The 17,662-nt window shown below is 49.0% G+C and overlaps 1 long non-coding RNA gene across 1 annotated transcript; it reads left to right on the plus strand.

Annotated features, from left to right (window-relative positions):
* The first annotated feature begins 644 nt into the window (after positions 1–644).
* LOC141937332 (uncharacterized) lies at positions 645–17,435 on the plus strand. The gene is made up of 2 exons (XR_012626901.1): positions 645–722; positions 16,849–17,435. It is a non-coding gene; the product is annotated as an uncharacterized LOC141937332 (long non-coding RNA).
* Positions 17,436–17,662: the final 227 nt, after the last annotated feature.

A 17,662-nucleotide genomic window follows, 5' to 3' on the forward strand; every position in this document is an offset into this window, starting at 1 on the left:
CCGGGGGAGGCGGGGGGGGGGCGGCGGGCGGGGCGCAGCAGAACGGAGCCGAACGGAGCGGAGCGGAGGGGCTGCCCGGGGGGGTGATGCCAGCGACCGCACGGCGGGCAGGGGGGTGGGGGGCGCTTGGCCCCAGGAGCGAGAGCCCCCGTCGGGGCTCGCCCCCCCGCCTCACCGGGTAAGGGAAGAAGCGATCAGAGTAGCGGTGTTTCACCGACCATCCAGAGGATCTGCTACAAGCCCTTTGTCTTGACTCAATTGGACATGCTGTGGGAATTCAGGATTCGTGGTTAGAGAAATGTAAACTGACCTTGAGGTTAGAAGAATGATTGTGGGAAACTGAGGCAGCATTATGTAACACCGTGTTGCGTGAAAAACAGCAGTAAAAAACACCACCTGCAGCGTGGTGAGCGTGTGAGCAATAAACAGGCAACCCCAGAGGTCAGTAGGATGTAAAAGTAAAAACGAACCTCTGTAAACAGGGGGTAATGAGTTGGCAGCTGGCACATAGTGCAGCGGCATTTGCTCTTGGCAGTGCCCCCCCCCCCCCCCCCAACAAACTGCTGTGAGTTTGTCTTTCTTCTGCGCGTTGCCCCGATCCCAGCTGGACGGAGACCGGCAAATGGTGCCCGTGGGAGCTGGACGGAAGACTGAAGCAGACGGCGGCGTGCTTGTAGGCGAAGGAGGAAAGCGGCGTCCGGACATCAACGTTCATTCCGCTGGTAAGGACCAGAGAGCAGCGCCCGGCCTTGGGGAAGCTGCCGCCATACGAAAGTACAGAAGGGTTTTTTCTGTAACTACCGGACAGCAGCGCCTGGCTGCGGGAAGCTGCTGGCATACGCTTTTTCTTCTCCTTCTCTTAAATCATAAGGGGTTTTGTCTTTCTTGCTCTCTTTCTTGCAAATCATGGGATCGGGGGTTTCTAAGCAACAAAAGCACTATATGCAAGTTTTAAAGCAGCTAGTGAAGACTGCCAAATATTCAGTAACAGATGACCAACTGCAGGAGATACTGCGCTGTATCTTCAAGTATTGTAAATGGTTCCCGGTCAACAAACTTTTGATTTAGCATTATGGTGGAAGGTCGGACAGGAGTTTAAAGCTAATGAAGACCTGGGGAGTGCATTGCCGACCTCTGGCTTGCTCACATGGCGAGTGATTTACGTGGCTTTACACGCACTGGTAGGAGACATCCCAGAACCTGTCGGTACCTCATCCCGACAGGGGAAAGAACTAACTCCTACTGCCCCCCCGGCAGAAGCAAGCGGGGATGAAAAGGTTAAAGAGGAGGAATTACAATCTGTACCTTCTGATTTTCCACCTCCCCCACCGGAGGCATTCCCGGTAGAGATTCAGGGAGGAGGACCTAGGATAGAAACATGTTTTAGGGAGACATTAAATAATGGGGACCCTGTGGCGTTTCCAGCAATCTTAACGCCCAACCAGCAGCCGCACACAAGCCCCTGCCATACCAGGTTTTTAAAGAACTACGTAACAGCGTTAATGAGAACGGGCTTCAAAACTCATTTACAAGAGGTATACTGGAGGCAATCACTCACGGGTATCAGTTGGTCCCATGGCATTGGCTGGCTCTTATAAAAACGGTATTAACGCCGGCACAGTATTCTATCTGGAAAACAGAGTTTTCAGAGCTCTGTACAGTGCAATCTGTGAAAAATTTGGCTGACGGTACACCGATAGGCTATGACATGCTGGTCGGCAAAGGACAGTATAGAGACCCCCTTGTACAAGCCTGGCAAGATCAGCGCTTGTTTACCCAGGCCTCCCGAGCGGCTTTAATAGCGTGGGAAAAGGTACCAGCTGGGGAACGCAGAACGGGTTCCTTTGCAACCATCCGACAAGGGTCTCAGGAGTCATCTTGGCAATTTATCGATCGTTTACAGGCGGCGATCTCCCGTCAGGTAGATAACCCTGAGGCAGCCGAAGCTCTAACGTTACAACTGGCGTATGACAGTGCTAACGCTGACTGTCAAGCGGTGCTTGCACCGCTCAGGGGAAAAACCCAGGAGCTTGGCGAGTATCTGAAAGCTTGCCAACATGTAGGTACCGAGGGCCACAAGGCGCAGCTCCTGGCCGCAGCCGTATTGGGAGTGCGGCCGAGCCTGGCACCGTGCCCCCAGCCCGTGCCCGCCCGCCCCGCCTCCCCCGAACACCAAAAGCGGCAGTTTTTATAGAAGGTGCTGACACTATGATGCGGCATCTTTTGTCTGCCACCATGAGGAATAAACTGATTAAGGCTGCTCCACCGGTACATAAAAATGTAATCGTGACTCTTTTGATTAATAAGACAGAAAATCCCCTTCGTAATGTGGTAGAAAAAAATACAGCAGCTGGGTGACCTTGGAGAGTGAGGCCCCCGAGGGAGTGCAGGGAATCGAGACACTCGAGACAGCCCCAAAGGCAGTGAAACGGGAGTTCTCGTAAGGAAATGTTTACAGTTTTGTTAAAAGACGGCATGTCTCGTGAAAAAAAAAAAAAATTGATGGTGTTCCAACTGACGAGCTGTGGCAAATATATAGACAGAGAGGGCTGGGTAAACCTAGCGAGAGAGTGCAGAGTTCTAAAACTAAGGATCCAGGGACAGCTCAGCCTACAGTGCCCCTTCTCAAACCTCAACGGGACCCTCCATCTGCCCACGGAGGGTCCCCGTGGGTGGATCAACTGTTCCCACTTGCAGGGAAAGGGACTCCAAATCCTCGCTGCAGCCGGGGCTCCCCAGCAACTGCGGATCTGGATATTAGCACCCTGTTGTGTAGTAATGATTAGGTGCATTTGCCTTGTTTAATCATATGTAGTAATAAGTAAGTGTACTATTCCGTATATTTCTTACTGCTTATTTTTGTAGTACTTAGTTATATGCTTTATTTATTGGTAGTGAAATCAGCCTACTCTTTACACTCCGATGTCTGAGTTTAATTGAGTAGGTGATAGGGCAGGAGCAGTCCCTGGCTTGCGTAGTTTCTTGTGATGTCACCTGTAGCTGAGTAGGTGGTAGGGTAGGTGCAGGGTCTGGCTTCTGCAGCTGCTTGTGATGTCACCTGTAGCTGAGTAGGTGGTAGAGCAGGAGCAGGCCCTGGCTTGGGCAGCTGCTTGGCATGTCACCTGTAAAGGAGTAGGAGATGCAGGCCCTGTTTCTTGCATCTGCTTCTGTTGTCCCCTGCAGGTGAGGAGGCGATCAGTGTACGTGCAGGCCCTGAAATCGTCAGCTGCACGTGACCTCCCTTGTTGCTGAGTGGGTGATAGGGCAGGAGCAGGCCCTGGTTTCTGCAGCTGCTTGTGATGTCCCTGTGGCTGCGTAAGCCATAGGGAGGTGCAGGCCCCGGCTTGTAGAGGCTTTTGTCATGTCCTTTCAGTTGAGTATCTTTTGGGGCAGGTACAGGCCCTGCCTTGTGCAGCTGCTTGTGACGTCACTTGTAGGTTCTTAGGTGACAGGGCAGGAGCAGGCCCTGGCCTGTTTAGCTGCTTGTGATGTCACCTGTAGCTGAGTAGGGCATTAGGCTGGAGCAGAAACTGGCTGTTGTAGTTTCTTCTGACGTCAGTTGCAGCTTTTTACGTCACAGGACAGGAGCTGGCTGTGCCTTGCGCAGCAGATTGTGATGTCACCTAGAGATGAGTAGGTGATAGGGCAGGAGTACGCCCTGGCTAGTGAAGCTGTTTATGATGCCACCTATACCTCTGAGCTTGATAGGGCAGGAGCAGGCCCTGGCTTGTGCAGCTGCTTGTGATGTCACCTGTAGCTGAGTAGATGATAGGGTAGGAACAGACTTTGGCTTGTGCAGCTGCCTGTGATGTCACGGAGAGCTGTGTGTTAAAGGATTTCACCAGACTGTGGGTATCTCCAGGCTTGCTTTATTAACAACTCAGAGTTGGGCCATCACCTCAGGGAGTGGCAACAGCTAACAAAAAGCGCCCTCTATATATACGATATAACATACAATACAAAGAGTCTTTGGTGATTTTCCAGGAACTTTCAGCTCTTAATTCATCATCCATTTCAAAAGTCCATTATATTCCACAGTTTCGGCTAGTTCTTATCGTTCCGTTCTAATTCCTCTTCGGACACCACTGCTCACTGATGCAGTCTTGGGTCATCATGGTTACTTATCTTCAGTATTGTTCCTAGAGCACCTGTGCTCTATAAAACAATATCTATTTATTAATTATTCCTGCTATTAATAATATCTGAAGAGAAAAGAGTTTTCTAAAGCTTGTTCCTTTTACACTGTGTAGGTGACAGGGAAGGATATCCCAAGCTTCTGCGGCTGGTTGTGATGTGACTTGTAGCTGAGTAGGTGATAGGGCAGGAGCAGGGCCTGGCTTGTGCAGCTCCTTGTGATGTCACATTTAACTGAGGAGGTGATAGGGCCGGTGGAGGCCCTGGTGTTTTGGTTTGAACTCAGCCAGTATCAAATTTTCACGTGGCCAGTTGTTTACTTCCCCCCCCCCGCCCGGTGAAATACAGGCGGGACAAAAGAAGAAATTTTAAGTTGAATAAAAAAAAAATGTAGTAATAGTAACAAAACCAACAGTAACAATAGTAACTCCAAAATGGGTAAAAGGCAGCAGTGGTCACCGAGCGGCGACCGGTACAGAGCCCGTCCCCAGCAGCGATCCAACCGCACCAGAGAATCCCACCCCGACAATCCGGAAACCGAAAACAAAAATCACACATGAGAGAGCACACGCCCGCCTACATGCTGAGCTTGACGGCACATGACATGGAAAGCTCCAATGATCAATCGAGACCCGGCCCTTCAGCTGTGCTCCCTCTCAGCCCACGGAAAGTTAACTCTATCCTGGCCAAAACCAGGACATCTCCACCCCTTATTCCACACCATTGACGTCATGCTCAGGTTCCAAACACATTCTAAGGAATCACCGCCCCTTTTCCCAGGTCTCACAGATCTCATTCCCTCAGTCTGTGGGCCATCCTTCCACAATGTCTGCTGAGTTCATTTAGTCCCTAACTTCGGGTTCCATCTGTCATGGCAGTCTTTAAGGCTGGAGGAATGAGGCGGAGTTGGCTGAGTCGGTGGAGCAGGAGGCTTTGGATGTGGCAGGAGGATGTTGTGAGGCACCAATTGCAGTAACAGGGTTATTTGACAGTTTGATTTGTTGGCTATTTTCACCCAAAATCAAATCTCCTTAAGGCACACATCGGACTTCTCAGTCCTTCTGTATTACCCACCAAGTGCACCCAGGTCCTTGGGCAAAAGTAAGCCCACACATGGGTTTACCTTTACCCACTGCAGGAGTAACCCAGAGGGTCTTCCCCAGCATATCCCTAATGCGCACTGCGGGGGCTTTATCCCCATCCACGGTATGTAGGAGGTTTGACTGAGCAGGGCCAGCCTGCTTGGCAGGTCCTCTGGTATTGACTAACCAGGTGGCTTTTGCTAAGTGCACGTCCCAGTGTTTGAAAGTTCCACCCCCCCATTGCTCTCAGTGTAGTTTTCAGCAACCCATTGTATCGTTCAATTTTCCCAGAGGCTGGTGCATGGGAGGGAATGTGATATATCCACTCAATGCCATGTTCTTTGGCCCAGGCGTCTATGAGGTTGTTTCGGAAATGTGTCCCATTATCTTCTTTCTGGCGTGCCATGTCGCCATAAGACTTTCTCCTCAAGACCTAAAATGGTGTTCCGGGCAGTGGCATGGGACACAGCACAAGTTTCCAACCAACCGGTGTCGCAGATGAAAGTATTGACATGGTAACGATTTAGTAGGAAATCTAGATTTATTAATAATTAACAACAATTTATCATTACAAAATAATTCAGAAATGTTGAAAGAAAGAAAAGCAACTTATTTACAGATTCTAAAATTACAAGATTCACACTAACGTACTTAACGGTACCTTAATTTATACATATATACATGTGCATACACAAAACGTACAAACACACACAGAAACAAAAGTATTTGGATCCAGTAGAATGAAGTACGTACCCACGCACCAGTAAGCAGAGAAAGAGTGGGTGAAAGAGAAGCTAGCTCAAAGTAAAATTTCCCTCTTTTCGAGTTTAGAGTAAATACTCACAATGCCTTGGCATTCCTCAACAGGCGATAATTGAGACTCGAGCAGGTGGACTTCGCCCTGGCCTTCCCTCAGGGTTTGGTACCTGAGAGGCGTCCCAGCTCAGGGGAGATGCTGGTCACAGGCTGCTGCGATCCAGGAGAGCTCAAAGGGTCTCCCTTGTGGTCACCATTTATAGGGTCCAAGATAATTGACTTTTGTCAGATCCCTTTTGCTCATGCCCAGCTCGAAGAACGAAGTATTCTGGTGCCTTCCAGCAGTTGCACAAGAACTTGATGAATGTGCAGCTCTGTTATTGTTCCCATTTGCCCGCATCCCTGGCACAGGTGTGCCAGGCCATTAGGAGATGATGGGCTGTCATAACCATTTCATGGCAATTGGGAGGGGCAGGAGCCAGGCTCGTTAAGGGGGTGCCTTAAAGTTAGCAGTCCTTATCTCCACAGATTGGTGTATAGCTCGGGGGAGGTGGGTGGAATCAGACTTAGCACAAAGCAGACCAACAAGGAGGGGTGGGGAGGGGTGAGAATTGCACCACCACAGGGTGATTACAGCAGTGGAAACGGCGCAACTGGCAGCGCAGAGGCAAACCCGTCTGGGCTGCTGAATGATAGCAAGATATTGCTGCTCGGGTAGAGAGTCTGGTTGTGAAAGTATCTCATGTAGACACTCACGTACCCAAGAGCCGGGCCACTGAAGAACATCAGAACAACCAACAGGCAGATCAGGCTGCCAAGATCAAGGTGGCTCAAGTAGATCTGGACTGGCAACACAAGGGTGAACAATTTATGGCTCGCTGGGCCCATGACTCCTCAGGCCATCAGGGAAGAGATGCAACATATAGGTGGGCTCATGACCAAGGGGTGGACTTAACCATGGATGTTATTGCACAGGTAATCCACGAATGTGAGACATGTGCTGCGATCAAGCAAGCCAAACGGTTAAAGCCCATTTGGTGTGGAGGACGATGGTCAAAGTATAAATATGGGGAGGCCTGGCAGATTGATTATATCACGCTCCCACAAACTCGGCACATCAAACACTATGTGCTTACAATGGTGGAAGCAGCCACCGGTTGGTTGGAAACTTATGCCGTGCCCCATGCCACTGCCCGGAACACCATTTTAGGCCTTGAGGAGAAAGTCTTATGGCGACATGGCACGCCAGAAAGAATTGAGTCAGATAATGGGACACATTTCCGAAACAACCTCATAGACGCCTGGGCCAAAGAACATGGCATTGAGTGGATATATCACATTCCCTCCCATGCACCAGCCTCTGGGAAAATTGAACGATACAATGGGTTGCTGAAAACTACACTGAGAGCAATGGGGGGGTGGAACTTTCAAACACTGGGACGTGCACTTAGCAAAAGCCACCTGGTTAGTCAATACCAGAGGACCTGCCAAGCAGGCTGGCCCTGCTCAGTCAAACCTCCTACATACCGTGGATGGGGATAAAGCCCCCGCAGTGCGCATTAGGGATATGCTGGGGAAGACCCTCTGGGTTACTCCTGCAGTGGGTAAAGGTAAACCCATGTGTGGGCTTACTTTTGCCCAAGGACCTGGGTGGACTTGGTGGGTAATACAGAAGGACTGAGAAGTCCGATGTGTGCCTTAAGGAGATTTGATTTTGGGTGAAAATAGCCAACAAATCAAACTGTCAAATAACCCTGTTACTGCAATTGGTGCCTCACAACATCCTCCTGCCACATCCAAAGCCTCCTGCTCCACCGACTCAGCCAACTCCGCCTCATTCCTCCAGCCTTAAAGACTGCCATGACAGATGGAACCCGAAGTTAGGGACTAAATGAACTCAGCAGACATTGTGGAAGGATGGCCCACAGACTGAGGGAATGAGATCTGTGAGACCTGGGAAAAGGGGCGGTGATTCCTTAGAATGTGTTTGGAACCTGAGCATGACGTCAATGGTGTGGAATAAGGGGTGGAGATGTCCTGGTTTTGGCCAGGATAGAGTTAACTTTCCGTGGGCTGAGAGGGAGCACAGCTGAAGGGCCGGGTCTCGATTGATCATTGGAGCTTTCCATGTCATGTGCCGTCAAGCTCAGCATGTAGGCGGGCGTGTGCTCTCTCATGTGTGATTTTTGTTTTCGGTTTCCGGATTGTCGGGGTGGGATTCTCTGGTGCGGTTGGATCGCTGCTGGGGACGGGCTCTGTACCGGTCGCCGCTCGGTGACCACTGCTGCCTTTTACCCGTTTTGGAGTTACTATTGTTACTGTTGGTTTTGTTACTATTACTACATTTTTTTTAATTCAACCTAAAATTTCTTCTTTTGCCGCTCCCCTATTTCACTGGGGGAGGGGGGGTGTGGGTGTGGGGGTGTGTGTGTGAGAATAGCAAAACAGTGAGAAATCTGTAAATCACACATATTTCCTTGACACAGGGTGCCCAGAGCAAGCACAGGGCGGGATGGAGGTCCAGTGATTTGTGTTTGTCGTGGCACCAAGGAGGAATGCGGAGTGGGGTGTAGGCCACGCAGTCCCATTCTTTCACTCCTCTCAAGGACAGATTTATCTCCTGTTCTACCCCTTTCTCTCAAGGGATGATTTTTGCAGTAGCCTGACAGCCTTGTTCCTCATCCTCCCTTTTTTCTCACAAAACCCAGCTGTACCCCTCGCACCAAGGAATGTACTGTGCCGTTACTCAGAAGACAATGACTTGACTACAGTCTCACCTGCTCACCATAACTACTAAGACAAATAGTACCCCAAGTTTGTACCTAACTTGGAGGGACAATAATCCGACACCAAATTGGAGGGACAGATCGACGGGTTTGTGCTCTCGCCCCCCCCCCCCCCCGAAGGGATGCCTTTTGGTAAGATGTCTTCGGCTACGGCGAGTGTATACCCGGGAACTGTGTGTGTGATGGCAATCCTTTTTCTTTTGTGTAGTGCTATACAGCCACCCTGCAGTCTGTGCATTTAGCGTAGGCAATCTTAAAGAATCTGTAGATGTTGCATAAAAAATAAACCGTACTATTCGTGAAACTGACGGCTTCTTTTGAATGCAGCCGGACCTACCGCATATGGGCTGTTTGTGTGTGCGGGTCAGACCTATAGTTACGGCCCCAAATGACATACCGATTAAGAGCTAACTCCAGCCGCCCCTAGCCCCTCTAATCTCTGAGGACCGGCTAGAATGCAAGGGGATTCATCTCTTACCAAATTTATTTATTTTAACCCTAAATGCAACGGGGGGGAAGTAAACAACTGGCCACGTGGCAATTTGCTAACGGCTGAGTTCAAACCACAACAAGGACTCATACACTATCAATGATTGTCCTCCTTGGACCATCAAAGGCACTCCCCTCAATATGATACATCCCAGCAACTCTGAAAAATATTTAGGCCTACATATAGATCCATGGGTAGGAATATCAAAGCCAAAGCTGCTGGAAAAAATGAAAGATTGGTTACTGAGAATTGAGAGATCTCCCTTGAAGCCATTCCAAAACCAGACAATTTGAGAACTAATACTATCCCCCATATAATCTACCCAGCAGACCACTCAGATGTTAAAGTCACATACCTAGAAACACTCAATCTAACAATTAGAAAAGCAGTAAAAGAACAGTTACATCTACCTCCAAGTACATCTGATGCTGTTTTATATTCTAGTACCAAAGACGGAGGCTTAGACCTAACAAGGCGCTCTGGTCTAATTCCCAGTGTGCAAACTAGAAGATTACACAGAATTGCACAGTCCTCGGACAAAACAATAAAAACAACTGTCAGTCATGAAGGAATTGAAAAAGAATTCGAACATTTGTGGATAGCTGCTGGAGGAGATAAAATTCCATCAATTTGGGACCCAAGGGCTGTCATAGTAGTTAGAAATGAAATAATAGCCAATGAAGATTCGGAATGGGAAAGGCCCACACCAAAACCAATATTTCCAAAACCTTGTAATTGGTCACAACAAGAATTTCTAAATTGGACTAAACTGCTGTCCCAGGGCCGGGGAATCTCTAATTTTGAAAAAGATAAAATTAGTAACAATTGGATTGAACATTATAGAGGCATTCCTCAGAGAAAACTTATCACTGCCCTACAATTAAGAGCAAAGGTTAATCCTACCAGGGAATTTCTAGCAAGAGGCAGACAAAAGATGCATAATAAATCATGTTGTCATTGTCATGCTGAAATTGAAACACGTGCACATATTACTGGTTTTTGCCCCATAGCACAAGATGCCAGAATTAAAAGACACAACAAAATTTCAAAATATTAATTGATGAGGCGAAAAAGAAAGAATGGGTGATATTTCAGGAACCAACAATTAAAGATAATCACAACAAATTATATAACCTCAGCTGGCTGGAAGTGCTTAGACCTTCCTTGTGGGGAAGGGATGGGTGGCAACCCCATCTGCAAAAGGTGTACTCGGGTGGAGGACCTCTTGAAGCAGGTGGCAGAGTTACAGCAGACCACTACAAGAGTGCATGACATCAGGGAGGCAGAAAAGGAGATCGACAACTGGGTCCAGGGGTATGTAGTAGTGGATTCACAGACTCTGGACAAAGAGCCAGAAGTTCCACTGGCACAACCAAATACTGGTGAAGCTGACAATAGAGAAGAATGGGAATTTGTGAAGGCAAGATCCAGGAGGAGGAGAAGGAAGAACCCTCCCTCAAAGCCTGAAGTGCCCTTGCAGAACTGCTTTATGACTCTGTGGAAGGATAAGGGTGAAAAGAAGGAGATAGACACCTTAGAGCAGGGGAAGACGGCCAGAATAACAAGTGCGATCAAGAAAAAGCGGCAGGTAATAGTAGTGGGAGAGTCTCTTCTGAGGAGTACTGAGGCATCCAGACCCACTATCTAGAGAAGTTTGCTGCTTACCGGGGACTAGGATAAAGGATATAATGGTAAGATTACCAAACCTGGTGCTTCCCACGGATTACTGCCCGCTGTTACTGTTTCACGTGGGCACCAGGGATGCAGCCCAGGTAAACTAAAAACCATCAAGAGGGACTACAGAGCCCTAGGAGAGGCAGTGAAGCACTCGGGGGCCCAGGTAGTCTTCTCATCAATCCTCCCAGTCAAAGGTTGGGGGCTTGAAAGAGAAAACAAAATTAAGAAAATCAATGACTGGCTCCAGGAGTGGTGTCACAACCAGGGTTTCGGATACTTGGACCATGGGTCTCGCTTTGAGAAACCTGGGCTTTTAGGGGCTGATGGGGTACATCTTTCAGTTAAAGGGGAGAACATATTTGGACAGAGACTAGCAACCTAGTAAAGAAGACTTTAAACTAGATTTGTCAGGGGAGGGGATCCTCATTCCATCCCGCTTTCAGGCCAGTGCTGGAAATAGATACCCTGGCTCCCGGGGTCGTTCGCAGGCCAGTGGGAGAGCACATGAAGCACGAGATAATGGATTCCAGGTAGAATGTATTTCAGCCGGCAAGTTGGCTTCAATGGGGGCCCCACTTAAATGCCTCTGTGCAAATGCACGGAGCATGGGGAACCAGCAAGAGGAGTTAGAGATGTGTGCACATCTACAAGGTTATGATGTTACAGGTATCACTGAGATGTGGTGTGATGGCTCCTATGACTGGATCGTAGGTATAGATGGGTATAGGCTCTTAAGGAAAGATAGACAGGGAAGAAGAGGAGGGGGTGTTGCCCTTTATGTTAATGACCAGCTGGAATCCATGGAGCTTGGCCTGGGGATGAATGAGGAACAAACTGAGAGCTTATGGGTCAAGGTGAAAGGAAAGGCAGGGGAAGGTGATATCATAGTGGGGGTCTGCTACAGGCCACCCGACCAGGATGACCGGGCAGATGAGGCCCTCTATAGACAGACAGGAGAGGCTTCACATTCACAAGCCCTGGTCCTTATGGGAGACTTCAATCACCCAGATATCTGTTGGGGGGACGGCACAGCAGGGCACCAGCAATCCAGGAGGTTCCTGGAATCCATTGACAACAACTTCCTTCTCCAGGTGGTGGAGGAGCCAACAAGAAGGGGTGCCATGCTGGACCTTGTTCTCACCAACAAGGAGGGGCTGGTGGATAATGTGAAGCTGAAGGGAAGCGTTGGCTGCAGTGACCATGAAGTGTTAAGAGTTCATGATCCTCAGGGCATCAAGGAGAGTGTGCAGGAAGCTCACCACCCTGGACTTCAGGAAAGCAGACTTTGACCTTTTCAGGGATCTGCTTACTGAAGGACCATGGGATGATGCCCTGAAGGGGAGAGGGGCCCGAGAATGCTGGTCCATATTCAAGGACCACCTCCTCCAAGCCCAGGAACAATGCATTACAAAAAAGCAGAAGGCAGGTAAGAATGCGTGGATGGACAAGAAGCTCCTGGACAAGGTTAGAGATAAAAAGAAAATTTACAGAAGGTGGAAGGATGGACAGGCAGACTGGGAAGAATATAAAGAATTTGTCCAAGTAGCTAGGGATCAGGTTAGGAAAGCAAAAGTCCAGATAAAATTAAACCTAGCCTGGCACATCAAGGGGCGTAAGAAAAACATTTTTAGGCATGTAAATAAAAGGAAGGCTAGGGAAGATGTGGGTCCTCTCCAGAAGGGAACAGGAGAACTGGTCACGGAGGATATGGAGAAGGCTAAGGTTCTCAATGATTTCTTTGCCTCAGTCTTTACCAGCAAGGGCTTCAGCCACACTGCCCAAGATGTAGAAGGTGAAGGTGGGGAGGACTGGGAGAAGGATAATCCGCCCACTGTCAGTGAAGATCAGGTTCGAGAACATCTAAAGAACCTGAATGTGTACAAGTCTATGGGGCCTGATGAGATCCATCCACGGATCCTGAAGGAACTGGCAGATGAAGTTGCTAGGCCACTCACCATCATATTTGAGAGGTCATGGCAGTCTGGTGAAGTGCCCACTGATTGGAAAAGGGGAAATATCTCCCCATTTTTAAAAAGGGAAAAAAGGAAGATTCGGGCAACTACAGACCAGTCAGTCTTACCTCCGTGCCTGGTAAGATCATGGAGCAGATCCTCCTGAAGGCTCTGCTAGGGCACATGGATAATGTAGAGGTGATTGGTGGCAACCAACATGTCTTCACCAAGGGAAAATCCTGCCTGACAAATTTGATGGCCTTTTATGATGGAGTGACAGCATCAATAGATAAGGGAAGAGCAACTGATGTCATTTACCTGGACTTGTGCAAGGCCTTTGACATTGTCTCGCATGACATCCTGGTCTCCAAGTTGGAAAGACATGGATTTGATGGATGTACCACTTGGTGGATAAGGAATTGGTTGGAAGGCCACACTCAAAGGGTTGCGGTCAATGGTTCAATGTCCAAGTGGAGACCGGTGACAAGTGGTGTCCCTCAAGGATCGGTACGGGGACCGGTACTGTTTAATATCTTTGTTGACGATATGGATAGTGGGATGGAGTGCACCCTCAGCAAGTTTGCCGATGACACCAAGCTGTGTGGTGTGGTTGACACGCTGGAGGGAGGGGATGTGCCATCCAGAGGGACCTGGACAGGCTGGAGAGGTGGGCCCAGGCCAAACTCATGAAGTTCAACAAGGCCAAGTGTAAGGTCCTGCACCTGGGCCGGGGCAATCCCAAGCACAGATACAGGCTGAGTAATGAGTGGATTGAGAACAGTCCTGGGGAGAAGATCCTGGCCGTGTTGGTGAATGATAAGATCAACATGAGCCAACAGTGTGCGCTTGCAGCCCAAAAAGCCAACCAAAAAGCCAAGCACAAGAAGTGTGGCCAGTAGTTTGAGGGAGGTGATTCTGCCTCTCTACTCTGCCCTCGTGAGACCCCACCTGAAATACTGTGTCCAGCTCTGGAGCCCCCAATACAAGAAGGATATAGAACCATTAGAACGAGTCCAGAGGAAGGCTACCAAGTTGATCAGAGGGCTGGAACACCTCTCCTATGAGGACAGACTGAGAGAGTTGGACTTGTTCAGCCTAGAAAAGAGAAGGCTCCGGGGAGACCTCATAGTGGCCTTCCAGTACCTGAAGGGCGCCTACAAGAAGGCTGGGGAGGGACTTTTTACAAGGGACTGTAATGATAGGACGAGGGGTAATGGGTGGAAGCTGAGGGAGAGGAGGTTTAGACTAAATATAAGGAAGAAGTTTTTTACTGGGAGGGGGGTGAGGCACTGGAACAGGTTGCCCAAAGAGGTTGTGGATGCTCCATCCCTGGAAGTGTTCAGAGCCAGGTTGGATGGAGAGTTGGGCAACCTGATTGCCGGGGTCCTTCTCCATGCGGGAACAGAAACGACACAACACCAATATGATGATCAGATCGTCCATTTATTTCCCAGTCCTGGTTACATTTATATTCTACTAAGTTCCGTACACGCGCTCATCTATCTTCTAATAGGCTACAGGTTATCTGCACGCGCTGTTCATGCGCCTCTACAAGCATTTACATTGGTTAATTGCAATTAGTACGTAAAGCCCAAAACTTGCCAAAAACTCCCTTATCTCATACCCTGTTTTGCTCGGACTTGTGTGCTTTTGCTGACCACAGATGTTTCTCACTTATGTGCTATCTTGTGTGTTTTTGCCAGTCTTATTTTGCTGGCCTTGTCTTCGTCCTTGCATTCTTCTGCCTGCACTAACTTCCCTCCAGCACGGCCCAGACTCCTACATCTCCCCCCTTTTTTTTTTTTTAATTTGCTCAACCAAACTTTGCAGCATCCCCTGCAAACATTGGAACAAGCAAGGAAGAATCAACATCAAAAGCAGCAATACCATCAATACCATCAATGCTCCTTTGACCAATGTTTGTAACCAACCTCTCAGTCCGAGACCAACGAGCCAATCTGAAAAAGGACCATGTCCCTCTGTAATATGCTTCATGTTATGTTTCATTTTCGCTAATCGTTGGTGTATGCTCTGCGAATGGTCAGACAAATTAAAGCAACACATTCCTTCAAAATCTTCACATCTATGCCCATGTGCCAATAATAAAAATCTACAGCAGCACAATTTTGCAAAGTAGCATGCCTAACACTATCAACATCAGTAAGCAGTGCACTCAGCATTTGTGAAGTTAGATTAAATCGCTTTTCACTCCAACATGCTAATCTACGTATATATTTTTGCATTTATGGCAGCCATTCCTTGCGGAAAGAAGAAAGGAGTAGCTATAACAGTGGCTAATGAAGGTAGCTGTACATTGTTGTTGCAGGTGTCGTCAAAGGTTCAAACAGATCTGTGTGATCTTGACTCATGTCTCCTACTGGCATTCAATAACTCTCTCATGTGCAGAGTAAACAATGTTAGCCGCCCAAGGTAGCATGGGCCACCAACAGGTCGTACAGGAATACCAGGCCATGTTCTATCTCCACAAATCAGAAACACTCCGGGTGGAAGTTTAAAACCTCCTTTGGTGTTTACGGTAACCCTCCTGTTTTCAAATCATTCCAAGGAGAATGCCCTGTTACATTTTGACAACCTATAAAAAAGCCTTGTGCCAACTCCGTGCCAACCAAACATACCATGGGCCATCGAACCAAACCACCCCTGTGCCATTCACTGGCTGGAGTTGAGGAACTGTATCATTACAGTCCTGCATATTAGTTGCAGTAACATCAACATACTTGGCAGGCACAACGCTAGCTAGCAAGTCCAGCTCCTGCAAAGGTAAATGAGCTGATTGATTTAAATTTTTGATGACTGTCTTCTGCCAGGCTGCACTACGCATAGTGGGCCAAACATAGATGCCATTTGGACTTAAACAAGTTTCACTTTCGCTACTAGTCAGGTCCACCCTCTGTTGTTTCCAGTATCTATCAAAGTCAGTTTCATTTTCCTGCAACGGAATGCCAATCAAACAGGTTCGAAAAGGATTATCCACCTGTTGCAAACTCAAACAAAAATCTGACATCCCAGCTGTATTTGTCCATGTTACCCAAATATTTGTCCACGTTACCCATTTCAGCTCAGTTGCTGAGGAGAGGGGCTCCGAGGAGGAGGGTAGCGGCAGGGGACCCTCCTGAAAGCATCAAAAACCCAGGGCAAAACCACAAGCCGTGAAGGCAGAAGCCCAGGGAAGAGGGATGGCCTCAAGTCGCCTCCCCCCTGAGCGGGAAGAGTGAGCTGCCGCTAACGAGGGCGGTGGTGAGGCAGAGTGGGCGGAGACTGGAGTGACACCCCACGCCCCTCACGTACAAGAGCAGCCCCCTGGGAGCGCGAGCGACCAGGAGCGCGGCGAACAGGGCAGGCAAACAGGGCGTGGCACGTCAGAAGGGTGAGGCGCGTCAGTTTGCACGGCAGTTCGCGCAGGCAGGGCGAGCGGACAGGGCGCAGTCTATCTCCGGGGTCTAGAACTTATCTGAGCTAGTTTCCTCTTATCATCCTCCCCGAGTAGACTGAACCATGGTCTCCACTCACGTCAAAACCACCACCAGAAAGAACGTGGCGACCCAGACGGAACTGCCACGCAAACATCCAGCGGTCCAGGTCCTGGGCTGCAGGGAGTGTCTGAGACTGTCAGTCCTGTCGGAAGGCACCAGTGATAACACCTGTGTGCACTGTGATCAGCTGGATGAGCTGCTCAGCCTGGTGGTGGAACTCAAAGAAGAGGTCGAAAGATTATGAAGTATTAGGGAGTGTGAAAGGGAACTTGATTGGTGGAGTTACACCCTAGCACCCCTAAAGCAACAGGAGCAAATGGAGGCTCCAAAGGAGGAAGGTAATCCCTCAACTTCTTGCTACCAGGCAGAAGGAGGGGACCTAAGGGATGGGGGAGGCTGGAAACAGGTCCCTGCTTGGGGAGGCAGGAAAATCCTCTCCCGACCTCCCTCACCCTGCATGGTGTCCCTTCACAATAGATTCGGGGCCCTGGAACTTTTGAGTGAGGAAGAGAAGGAGGAAGGAAATGAGACGAACAAGGAGGAGGACCAAGGTCCACCAAGGCCGGGTCATTCTAGACCAGGTATTAAAACCAGTTCTAAAAAGAACCCCAGAAGAGTCATTGTAGTGGGTGACTCCATTCTGAGGGGTACTGAAGGCCCCATATGCAGACCGGACCCGTTTCATAGGGAAGTCTGCTGCCTCCCTGGGGCCCGTGTCAAGGACCTCAAGGCAAAACTCCCCGCTCTAGCGACACCCAATGTGGAGCAGTTTGCTAACAACTGGCTACGTGAGAAAGGGCACAGCACCGAGGAACTGCTGACAACGGCGACGTGATGGGAAAATACCGAAAAGTATCAAAGAAGAACAAAGAACAGAAGCAAGACTATGTAGAAGGCCTTGCAGAAATCATAAGGGGTGGGATTGGTATTTAACCTTAGCAACCAAGGTATCTAACCTTAGCAACCTATAGGGAGCTCGCTTTTTGCAATATGTATGAACTAATTATTGTAGATATAAAAGAAGTGTGAGTACTAATAAAGTTGAGCCTTTGTGCATTAAATGATGGCTGGGCTCCCGCTGCGTTCTTTCAACAAATGGTGACCGCGACGTGATACGTGCCAAAGGACGTATAAGGCGCCACGAAGGATAAAGACCAGAGAAGGTGGTTCAGGTCCTTAAGCAGCGAGGACGGCGAAAGGCGACTGAAATAAGAGAAAAGGCCCGCGCCCTGGGTGTCATAAGAGGTGAACCCTGCTGATACGTGCTGCCGAGACCTGGAAAGGCTGCAAT

Source organism: Strix uralensis, chromosome 40 (assembly GCF_047716275.1).
Source record: "Strix uralensis isolate ZFMK-TIS-50842 chromosome 40, bStrUra1, whole genome shotgun sequence".
Taxonomy (NCBI): domain Eukaryota; kingdom Metazoa; phylum Chordata; class Aves; order Strigiformes; family Strigidae; genus Strix; species Strix uralensis.